Here is a 13060-nt window from a genome sequence, read left to right as displayed (position 1 = left end):
CACATTGAAATTTAATATAGTTGTTGGTCCCACTGGATATTAAAGAAATTCTTTTCAAAGAAAGATACAAAATTCAAAGATTTTGCTCATTTCATCGACAATTTCAGTTAATTACAACATTAATAAAATATCAAGCATTTGTTTTGATAAAAAAACACAAATAGTTTTAAGAATCCTTCAAATGGTTTCATATATACCTTAGCTTATATTGATGGTACATTGTCGTAATGATTATTCAATAAACATAATATTACTAGACTTGAGTTATTTCCCTTTAATACATGGTATGATCTCCTTGCATGGTTGAGAGCAGTGCTGAGAGCTATACAGTGTTTGATTATCACATTTTTCTTGTTTTTTTATGTTGTTGTTGTTATAATGAAGCTAATGATACGAAGACGTTGATGTAAAACTACTGAACACAGTTGGATAGCAAGGATTTAATTTTAGGTCTTTTTGCCTCTTGCAGAAACTGACAACAGTTTTTAAAAAAATAACCGTAAAGGCATTGGAAAGAAACTTTTTTTACATTTTTTACTTCAATTATACTTTGCTGATTATTAATTGAACATCCACAGTTTGCTGGTAGCCATTTTGAAGCTTTTCAGTGCCATTCTGTCATTACTGGTGCCAAATAACATATCTCAAGTCCAAACCACTGTCAAATAGTCGTGGCACATCACCAACAACCCTGTCTGTAAAACACCTAAAATGTAGATGTCTTGGAATTGTGGACCAGTGCTTCAAAGAAGCATATTCTTTGTTTGATTTCCTTTAAAAAATGAAACAATTTGTCATCAGGTTGGTAATAATTAATTCCATTTTGTTCACATATAGCTATATTTTTTTCAAGGCCTACTTTGTGGTATAATAAACATTGGCAGGTTTCAAAAACGATTATTATTACATGATTTTTGTTTTTTAAACTCTTTGAAGTTAGCATTGGGGTAATAAAACAACACCATGATGTAGTGACAATCTCTTTCAACTGTTTTTAGAGTTCACAGAATGTTTCTTTTTTGGATACAAGATGATAAAAATAGCTTGAATGATTCAATTAACTAGAAACTGGACATGCTGTGTTCTCAGACGCTTTCATAGCACACCCAAATCATTGTCAATGGTGTAATAGCTTGTGACTATAATATATAGAGTATATATATCGGAATATACATATGTTCGTTTACACTTTGGTATATTGACATTTGTGTATAAGTGAAACCCGTATATTTTTCTTTCGAAACATTTTCTAATAATTTACACATTTTGTCATTTTAATAACAAGTTATGATTGGTTTCAGATGCTTAAGGGCCACTTAATTAGTAGTTTTTGACAAAGCGTTTGATTTGAAAAATTTGTAACTGAAATATACATAAGCTATATTTATGAATTCCATTCATAGTACTCCAAAAAGAATCATCTCTGATACAAGGCCACTATAGTGGTTAGATTCCTGTAATTAAAGGTAAATTTTTCTTGTTTTAAAAAAGATCTTTTTGTTTCATGTCGTTGTGACATATTAATTAAAATGATAAAAATAGTATGAAAATGATTGTAATCTCACAATAATTATACATTACAAGGAAACACAGGTGGTTAATCATCTAGCGCTGCAATTACTATGCAGAGTTGCATCTCTTAGGCATGCCTGGAACCTGTGATTTGAGATTTAAATACTGGTTCACCCTGATTATGAGTGAGTGAGTGAGTGAGTTTAGTTTTATGCCGCACTCAGCAATATTCCAGCTATATGGCGGCCCTGATTATGTGTATATATTTGTCTGCCAATGAACATCTGGGTTAGAATTGATCTTCACTAACCCATGCTTGTTGTAAGAGGCGATTTACGGGATCAGGTGGTAAGGCTCGCTGACTTAGTTGTCACATCTCATCGTATCCCAACTGCGTACATTGATGCTTATGCTGTTGATCACTGGATTGTCTGGTCCAGACTCAATAATTTAGCTGGAATATTGCTAAGCACGGCGTAAAACTAAACTCACTCGCTCACTCCTCCCACATCAAGATGACATGGATTGATATAACTGGAATATTGTTAAAATCAGTGATGAAGTGACCTCACTCACTCTACATTGCATATAAGTTACCTGTGTAAAACAATGACGAAAAGAAGTCATGCATTTGTGCCTTATACAATAAATTCACTATATGTGATAGTAACAACCAAACCTTGTAATAACTTTACTGTCAAATGTAAATACAAGGGATGATACCCTTTCCACATCCACAGGAAATCTCTGCCAAGAGCAGAATCAGTTTTATCATTTCAATTATCTGAACTCATTTCAAGAACATTTATTATTATATTTATTTTTTGCAATAACGAACACTCTGATCTCAGCATAATTTAATGATGTATATATTATGCTGAAAATAGCATCTGCACACGTGATCCATTTTATAGTCTTCATTAAATGAGTGAGTGAAATAACGTTTTCTTTGCATCAGCAAGTTTACTTACATCATTAGTAAAATGAAAGAAAAATCATCTCACATATATCAAATAAGCTGAAGCTATATTCACCAGTTCTTACAACTAACAGCTACAAATTTCATGCCACCACAGACAGACTGACATACCCACATATTAAAAATAAAGTAAAAAATGTTTAATCTAGTCTTTCTTTCCGAAAACACCAAAAAATGAGAAAATATCTTTTTTGTCTTTGATATAAAATCAGTTGTAAAGAAGATAGTACAAGATGTTACGGGAGCCATCTCTCTGTTATGAATGCCTCAACTCCTGGGATATTTACCGTAATCAATTTTTTGTGTTTGCACAAGTAATTAGCTTGTCAGGTTCCATGAGCTGAGATAACTACATCGCCAATGACCTCTTGTGAAATAATTGAGGAAAGAATCTTTGTCGATGATCAAGCGAAGACTTTTTAAATCCAAATTCTCTTACTATTAGAGTGTATGAGCAAGTCAAGTTCTCTACACTCTTATTCAATGTTCTGCATAATTTTCCACTTGTACATGATGTGAAGATTCTTTCGAGTTAAGGAGACTGTTTCTAATGAAAATGAAACTTTTTATTGAATGAAAAAATAGGAAAATTGATTTTTTGCAATTGGAGTATGCTTGAATATTTTCATTCACGTTGCCCTTGTAATGGGGTGTTTCTTTTTCAATAGCACAAAACGAAGTGGATATAGAAGAAATATGATCCCATGTTTTGTGTAAGAATACAATTAATTCTTTGATTATTTTCATTTAAGTAATTAGCTCTATATCTTCAACAATCTTCAAGTGAGAGATAGTTTCTACTAAAACACTCTCACCCATTTCTTAGCACCCACACTTTCAGAATGATTTATTTTTTCCTTTAATGTCGAAAAAACTAATTATCATGGCAATTGAAACATTGTCCAGTGTTTAATAGTCTTGAAAATGTTCAATATCATTGCTCGATGTGTTATTGGAAAATTATATTGTAATGGCAGCTTGAGTAAAAAAAAGAAATTTGTAAAAAGTTTTTAAAACAATTGTAATATGGCACTTGTGATCCTCAAGTGAAATTTCATTTTATTAATGTTTTATTCAGGAACAATAGAGTGAAAATTGAAATCGCAGATGAACTTTTGTGTGATGTGTGGGAAAGATGAACAGTGACTTTAATTTTTTAAGGCAATAAATGAGATTAACAGTTTCTTGCCTCAGTGTTCGGTTACAAACCAAGGATTTTATTCCCTTTGATATGTGATGAAGATGCTACTTGGACTTACATGCTATAATGGATGCTTATGGAAGGTGGAGCCCTGATTTGCTGTATACATATGTGGAAGGTTGCCTCATCATGATTATAACATGGACCCTGTGTCTCTAGTTTTAGAATCATCTAGGCTTGATATAGACTAGTTGTTGGAAAGATTGAATCATCTAGGATGTAGGAGAGCTGTGTCTCTAGTTGTTGGAAAGATTGAAACAAGACATTTCATTAGGAGAAGGCAATTGAATCATCTAGACATGTTGGGCTAGTTGTTGGAAAGATTGAATCATCTATGACAGACTGTCTCTAGTTGTTGGAAAGATTGAATCATCTAGGCATTTCTTGACAGCTGTGTCTCTGTCACCTATAAGCTGTGTCTCTAGTTGTTGGAAAGATTGCTGGACATGTGGGCTTTGAATCATCTAGGCATTTCTTGACAAGTTAGAATCATCTGTGTCTCTAGTTGTTGGAAAGACTGAATCATCTAGACATTTCTTGATAATTTAGGAGGCTGTGTCTCTAGTTGTTGGAAAGATTGAATCATCTAGACATTTCTTGATAATTTAGGAGAGCTGTGTCTCTAGTTGTTGGAAAAGAATCATCTGAATTTCTTGACAATTTAGGAGAGCTGTGTCTCTGGTTGTTGGAAAGATTGAATCATCTAGACATTTCTTGACAATTTAGGAGAGCTGTGTCTCTAGTTGTTGGAAAGATTGAATCATCTAGACATTTCTTGACAATTTAGGAGAGCTGTGTCTCTAGTTGTTGGAAAGATTGAATCATCTAGGCATTTCTTGACAATTTAGGAGAGCTGTGTCTCTAGTTGTTGGAAAGATTGAATCAGACATTTCTTGACAATTTAGGAGAGCTGTGTCTCTAGTTGTTGGAAAGATTGAATCATCTAGACATTTCTTGATAATTTAGGAGAGCTGTGTCTCTAGTTGTTGGAAAGATTGAATCATCTAGGCATTTCTTGACAATTTAGGAGAGCTGTGTCTCTAGTTGTTGGAAAGATTGAATCATCTAGACATTTCTTGATAATTTAGGAGAGCTGTGTCTCTAGTTGTTGGAAAGATTGAATCATCTAGACATTTCTTGATAATTTAGGAGAGCTGTGTCTCTAGTTGTTGGAAAGATTGAATCATCTAGACATTTCTTGATAATTTAGGAGAGCTGTGTCTCTAGTTGTTGGAAAGATTGAATCATCTAGGCATTTCTTGACAATTTAGGAGAGCTGTGTCTCTGGTTGTTGGAAAGATTGAATCATCTAGACATTTCTTGACAATTTAGGAGAGCTGTGTCTCTAGTTGTTGGAAAGATTGAATCATCTAGACATTTCTTGATAATTTAGGAGAGCTGTGTCTCTAGTTGTTGGAAAGATTGAATCATCTAGGCATTTCTTGACAATTTAGGAGAGCTGTGTCTCTGGTTGTTGGAAAGATTGAATCATCTAGACATTTCTTGATAATTTAGCAGAGCTGTGTCTCTAGTTGTTGGAAAGATTGAATCATCTAGGCATTTCTTGACAATTTAGTAGAGATGTGTCTCTGGTTGTTGGAAAGATTGAATCATCTAGGCATTTCTTGACAATTTAGTAAGATCTGAATCAGAGCTGTGTCTCTAGTTGTTGGAAAGATTAGGCATTTCTTGACAATTTAGGAGAGCTGTGTCTCTGAGTTGTCTGGTTGGAAAAGATTGAATCATCTAGGACATTTCTTAGGAGACAATTTAGTAGAGCTGTGTCTCTGGTTGTTGGAAAGATTGAATCATCTAGGCATTTCTTGACACTGGTTGTTGGAAAGATTGAATCATCTAGACATTTCTTGATAATTTAGCAATCATCTAGGCATTTCTTGACAATTTAGTAGAGCTGTGTCTCTGGTTGTTGGAAAGATTGAATCATCTAGGCATTTCTTCACAATTTGGTAGAGCTGTGTCTCTGGTTGAGAGATTGAATCATCTAGGCATTTCTTCACAATTTAGCAGAGCTGTGTCTTTGGCTGAGAGATTGAATCATCAGGCATTACTTGACAATTCAGCAGGGCTGTGTCTCTGGTTGATGGAAAGATGGAATCATCAGGCATTACTTCAATATGCAACATAGGTGTGTCACTGGTTGGGTGAAAGGTTGAATGATCTGGACATTACTTATTATGCAGAACTGTGTCTCTGGTTGATGGGCATGCAGAATCATCTGAACATTACTTTGGAATTCAAAGAAGTGTGTCTGTGGTTGAGAAATTGATTCATCAGGGCCTTGCTTCACTATTTAGCCGAGCTGTGTCTCTGGTTGGTTCAGATATAGAATCATCTTGGCATTTACTTATAAATTGAAATGACTCCGTCACTGGTTGGTGGAGAAATACAATTGTTTGTGCACTGCTTCAATATTTAGCACATCTGTATCTCTGGGTGATGGAAGTGGCCTTATGGCTGAACATTCATGTGACCTTCAATTTTAACTCAATCTGGTTATTGAAAGTTTATATCTCTGAGCTTTGCAGGTTACAGAAAAGATGTTATTCATGAGGACTATATTAAATCAACAAGAACATTAGACTAGCATACTTAATTCATGTCAATATAATTATGTGATTGGTAGTTTGCCTATGGTATAGTCAATGGCCTCAATAGTACATATGCATTGTTATCCTTGTTATTCTGTCAACCTGATGGACTGGACAGTATTCCAGGGAAAACACTTTTAGGAAGGAGCCTCACCCCTTTATGACTTAGACATATGCTTTTAGTTTTCAAAAAAGAACAAAACTAATGGTTTAAAAAACTAGTGACCACACCCATGGTATTAGTGAAGATAATGGGATGACAATGTACTAATTGATTGTACTACAAAGAAATGATATCAGAGTTATAAAAACATGGCTTTTTAGACTTAATGTTTTGTTGTTTTCTGAGTATTTGGAGTTTTTGATGAAGGATTAATGTGATGCATTATTTTTATTGATTTCATTTGGCAGCATGGAAATAGTTTTTGTCGGAACAGATGTGCAAAATGTATTAAGCTATGTCATGATATCACATAATAGACATTATTTTATAAATAACTCAGATACAAACAATATGGTAGAGCTTTCATATACTCATATGTGTCAGATGTAGATGGAGAAATGTATTCTGCAAATTGACTCAACTTGATAGAAAATTTCATGTTTAATTCAAATAACATATACACATTGTCTATCACTTTGACTTACTCACTTCTAAATCTACTAATTAATCCAACACGCCAATATGCTATTATTGGTGTGTATTCAACGTGTGTATGCAATTGAAAAACCATAGTCAAATTCTTTCACACAACAGTTTTTTCTGTGACATGTGCGTTGTCCCCTTTTCGTCTAATTATCATGCCATGCAAACGACATGGTGCAGAAATGGCACGGTGATTTCTTCAGCATGTTTGTAGCTTTCACAGGGAGGGTCTACATGCGGGAGATTTCCTGCAAAAACTCAAATTTAGATTTTTTAAAAGCAGGCAAATATTGTATATTTGCTGAATATTTTTAATTCTACCTTTTCCATAAATCAACTCAATCTGGTTCTGGTTTTCTTTATTAAGAGAATATAATGAACTCTTCCATACAATTTATCATAAGTTCTCACTATTTCTCAATGGTAATACAGTTATCAGAGAAACTGTTTCATATAAATTTAATGTTTTCCAAGATGTGCTTTTCACTGTTAGAATTTATTTTTATGAAACAGTGTTATTATGAAGGGTGGCAATCATATGAACCTACCATTCTCCTGATATTCTAGTGCTGTTTGTCTGCTGCACAGAGCACACAGAATAATAAACAGAGGCATATGGTCACAATATGGAGAATACACGGAACTATTGCCATTTCTTCATGAGCTTTCCCCTCTTCTTCTTCTCCTTCTCCTTGGAAGAGAAGTACAATATATAATCAGTTGATCATTATAACCTTTGGAAAATTGTTTCTTCTGAAATACACTTCCATTTTTCAAAATGGATATTTTCCAATGCTGTAAAATACAGGAAAGCTATTTTCACATATTTCATCTTTTAGTAAATGTATTAAAGTTGAAAATAGTTCAACACTTGATCTGCATCTAAAAGTATGTCCAATTGTTTTACATTTATCAGATTATGTCAAAACTTTCATAGATTTTATCCATTTGTAGATAAAAGACGTATTGTATCTTGTTTCGACAAGTATGTGTATAAAAAGCAAGGTTTGAATATCAAACTAACCCGAAGAAACAAGATATTAACACGATAGAAGACATTTTGCCTCAAAATGTTTTTTCATAATGGAGGTACATGAAGCTAAAGACTTCGATGGAACAAACACAGAACCAGCATGCTGAATCCCTTCATGTTATCTCATTAAAAATTATGCAAGTTTTTTTCCACTCTGGGTGTTACTTTATCCTATTGGTGAACGGAGAGGAGGTATCTGGTTACCTCCCCTGAAGTTAGTATAGGGGGCCAACAGACATTTCTAAAATAAAGCCAAGCTTTGATGGATTTCTGTCAACACTTGACGGAATAGCAAGGTCATAGTTCAAGTCTGGAAAAGAAATCTTACAAAAACCAAATGCAGACTGTCTGTACAGTTGTGAGTGGGGTACGATCTTGTGTGCAGGTTGTACCAGGGTGAATTTGATATCTTGCACATTTTTGATAAATTTCCTAAAGATTACGAGAATTTACATTTTCCTGCTGCTCAAGAGATAATTAGAGTAAATTATGCCCCAAATTCAGCGATTAAAGAAACAGATTGGCAAAGAAAATGCTTCGAAACATCAACAAAATTGGGAGATGCTTTTCCAGTTAGCACTGCATCAGTTAAGGTGAAATTTGAAGACCTGTTTTCAGTTTAAGAGCCTTTTAAGCTGACTCAATTCTTGGTATTTTCCTGACTTGTAGTGATTTAATATTTTTAAATTAAGGAGAGCAGCTTTTTCCAGGGCAATGTCCCACTTTGGTGATAGTGAACCTCAAATTTGAGGATCCAGTGGTGGTAAAGTGAGAGAGAAATGATGCTTGAAGACAGATTCACTATGTCCCCCCCACCAAGTCACCTTCCCCCTGACTTTTGCACGATGCCAATGTGTGCTTGCTGTTCTCATTGGGGTGCATAAAGAAGCAAGCTTGCACTAAGCCAATGCAGGTTTTTGAATGTGGAGGCTAAAAAGCTGAATTTTTAACTGAACTTTTAACTAAACAAGGAAGTGATGTATGCATAGAACAGATGAGTGACAGTTACTACTGAGACTATTACTACAGCCATAACTCAACTCACATCTGTTACTACTACCTCTACTAATTCTACAGCAACAATTTCTACTGTCACTTTTACTTCTTCAATTACTCCTACTACTTCTACAGCAACTACTACTTCTACTACTACTGGTGTTGCTGCTACTACTAATATTGCTGCTACTGCTACTACGACTACGACTACAACTACTACTTCTACTACTACTGGTGTTGCTGCTACTACTAATATTGCTGCTACTGCTACTACACGACTACGACTACAACTACTACTACTACTACTACTGGTGTTGCTGCTACTACTAATATTGCTGCTACTGCTACTACGACTACGACTACTACTTCTACTACTACTGGTGTTGCTGCTACTACTAATATTGCTGCTACTGCTACTGACTACTACTACTACTACGACTACAACTACTACTTCTACTACTACTGGTGTTGCTGCTACTACTAATATTGCTGCTACTGCTACTACAACAACTACTGTGACTACTACTATTGTTTGTACTACTGCTACTACTACCACCACTACTACTACTACTTCTACTGTCAATACTACTACTACCACCACCATCACTACTGCTACTATTGCTACTACTACTGCTGCTATTACTACTACTACTACTGCTTCTGCTACAGTTCCTGCTACTGCTATTACAGCAACTACAAAAACTACAGCAACTACTGCTACTGACATCACTACTACTACTACTACTACTGTCACTACTACTACTACTACTACTACTACCACCACCACCACTACTACTACTATTACTACTACTACTGCTATTACTACTACTACTACTGCTTCTGCTACAGTTCCTGCTACTGCTATTACAGCAACTACAAAAACTACAGCAACTACTGCTACTACTTCAGCTACTACTTCAGCTACTACTATTACTCATCCATTCTCCATTTAGCCTCTTCAGATTGACTATTGACATTTTATCTTGAATATACATTCTAAGATGCCTAGCAGTTAGAACAATCGAGAAAAACAAACATTATCAGACAATAAAGGTATAGTTTTTTGATGACGTAACAGTTGAATGACGTTATCCCGTCACTGCGCCATTCTAGTGTGCCCCCTTGTAATCTAACCATTTTACATTACGTCACAATGTAAGCGACGTCTCGATGCATGTCAGTTGTCATCGCCTCGTACGGCCTCCTACAGCAAACTACTCTGTTGCATCCCGTTTCTTGGTTTGCAGTTGCTTCACGTAGCTAACATCACTGTTTGAAAAATTACGTTATGTTTTACGACGGTTAAAATGTGTCAATTCGACTCATAAGTTTTCAGCGACCCGCGTACGTTCGCAATGTTTACTTTCCCACAATGCAATCATGGAATGTCGCTTGACTACTCAACTTCATCTGGATGTACTGATATAAACTTACTTTTGTAGTAGAAATGCGACATTCATATTGCCCCATATGGTTACGTTAATGACAGATGTAATTAAAATAATTCAGAGAAGATATTTAATCCGAACGTAAACCGTCATCAAACTGTTATCATTTGTTTTTTCTGGTAACGTTCGTCTTAACGTAGGGGGCAAGACACATCAATAGAACAGTGGGCCTGTTAGCCCTGTGCGAGGATTCTTAATTTAGGTCACCGACACCGTCGTTTGTTTTCTGCATTAAATTAATCGTAATTATCCTTAGAAAGTATTAAATTTGGCATCTTAGAAAAGAAATACAGTTCGCTCTACCATCATGTATAGTGTAATAAAGCACACTTTCGCCCTGAACTATTATAATATGAAAGCAAGCGTCCTCGTGCTTTAACGTTATAATAGTTCAGGGCGAAAGAGTGCTTTATTACACTATACATGGTGGTAGAGCGAACTGTATTTCTTAAATATAAACTTGATTTTTAACACTAATGACAAGTTTTCTTACAAAAGAGAGTCCATGGCATATGATGTATGTTTTTGAGCCAGAGCATCTCACATTAGCAGCCTGCAATATATTATCAAGTTACATCAATCTTGTTTTTGAAGTGTTGTGCAACTGATAAATCATCCTCACAAAGGTTACATATGCTTGAACAAAATGTAAATTTATTGGTGAAGTTTACATTTGAGGTTATAATTATAGCCTTGCTATGAACTCAGCTGACCCACAAGGCTGGCGACCAGCGGAATTTGCCATTATTAGTCTCCTGTCTATGTTGGAGGGGAAAGAATGCCACAGGTTAAATTGGATATCTGCCATTGGTGACAAAGTCACATCATGCCCACAAACAAATCACAGTAGTTGGAGTTGTGACACCTGGTGCTTAGAAGAAGGTGTCTGCTTCCTGGTATGATCAACAGGAGATGGAGAAAGGGAGATGTTAGGAGAAGGTGTCTGCTTCCTGGTATGATCAACAGGAGATGAAGAAAGAGAGATGTTAGGAGAAGGTGTCTGCTTCCTGGTATGATCAACAGGAGATGGAGAAAGACAGATGTTAGGAGAAGGTGTCTGCTTCCTGGTATGATCAACAGGAGATGGAGAAAGAGAGAAAGGTGTCTGCTTCCTGGTATGATCAACAGGAGATGGAGAAAGAGAGAGATGTTAGGAGAAGGTGTCTGCTTCCTGGTATGATCAACAGGAGATGAGAGAAAGAGAGATGTTAGGAGAAGGTGTCTGCTTCCTGGTCCTGGTATGATCAACAGGAGATGGAGAAAGAGAGATGTTAGGAGAAGGTGTCTGCTTCCTGGTATGATCAACAGGAGATGAAGAAAGAGAGATGTTAGGAGAAGGTGTCTGCTTCCTGGTATGATCAACAGGAGATGGAGAAAGAGAGATGTTAGGAGAAGGTGTCTGCTTCCTGGTATGATCAACAGGAGATGAAGAAAGAGAGATGTTAGGAGAAGGTGTCTGCTTCCTGGTATGATCAACAGGAGATGGAGAAAGAGAGATGTTAGGAGAAGGTGTCTGCTTCCTGGTATGATCAACAGGAGATGAAGAAAGACAGATGTTAGGAGAAGGTGTCTGCTTCCTGGTATGATCAACAGGAGATGAGAGAGAAAGAGAGATGTGACCGATTAACTGTGAAGATGCTGAGGAGGATGAAGAGACAAAATCAAAAGATATTGATGGAAAGATACAGCGGTTGATGAAAAGTACAGGAAAAGATGGAAATGATAATACTGCTGATGAAAAGTAGTATTTAGAAGTAGAATAAATATACTGACGATGAATGTTAAGACATGGAGTTGATGAAATGAAGATGTGATAATGTTGATAAAGATGAAGGTGATTATCATAACAGTTTTACCACATAATTGACAAAATAAGTGTAAATATATGTGCTGAATTATTTTACTAGTATTGACCATTTAAAACCGTAATGAAATTAGAGTTAACACGGAGATGAATAGATGGCACCATAGAATTATCAGCAAATATGGCACCTCAACCTCCACATTTCCTCAAGAAAAACACAAGGCATAACCAATATTGAACTGGCATCCTCTCAACAGCAAAGGAGACAATTAAAAATCCAATTGGGTGTAATCATCAAGCAATCATGCTCTTGTGCTACCAGTGTCAGTGCTTGTAAAGAGATAAAAACCTGATAATATCAATAATAATCATATTTATTGGTATCATCACATTTTAGATAGTTCATAAGCAGATCTTTATTACATATCTATTTGACAATATACCTAACATTTGCAAGTAGCCATCCCTGTGACTTTTATAAGGAAAACAGATTTTGCCGATTTGAGATAAACTGTAGAATGGGGAGAATGGTATTACTTATGAGCTATTGAAAATGTAAAGAGAGATAACTAGTATTAGATATCTCGAGATATTCTGTGTATTTCAGGGTTGATAGTAATCCAAGAAACAACGTACTTTTTACTGATAAAACCTGATTTGCGTAAAAAAAAGCATTAAAAAAATGTATGTTTTAAATCTTTATTAGATTTGTCATTATCTTGTTCCAGATGAATATCTTATTTCATGTACCAAATTCAAATTGGGTTTGGAAGAAATTTTAATGGAATATTTTTTTCCATTCCTTGGTGTAATCAGTATTTCTGGAGGTTGA

General features: G+C 35.4%; 1 protein-coding gene across 12 annotated transcripts in view; it reads left to right on the top strand.

Annotated features, from left to right (window-relative positions):
* Positions 1 to 13060, top strand: part of LOC124273374 (zinc finger protein rotund-like) — a 229285-nt gene that overhangs the window by 185037 nt on the left and 31188 nt on the right. The window lies entirely within an intron of this gene.

This window comes from Haliotis rubra, unplaced genomic scaffold (genome assembly GCF_003918875.1).
Source record: "Haliotis rubra isolate DU_JTF1 unplaced genomic scaffold, ASM391887v1 Scf18, whole genome shotgun sequence".
NCBI lineage: Eukaryota > Metazoa > Mollusca > Gastropoda > Lepetellida > Haliotidae > Haliotis > Haliotis rubra.
Note: the sequence above shows the minus strand (reverse complement) of the source record. Positions and strands in the feature narration are given on the sequence as shown.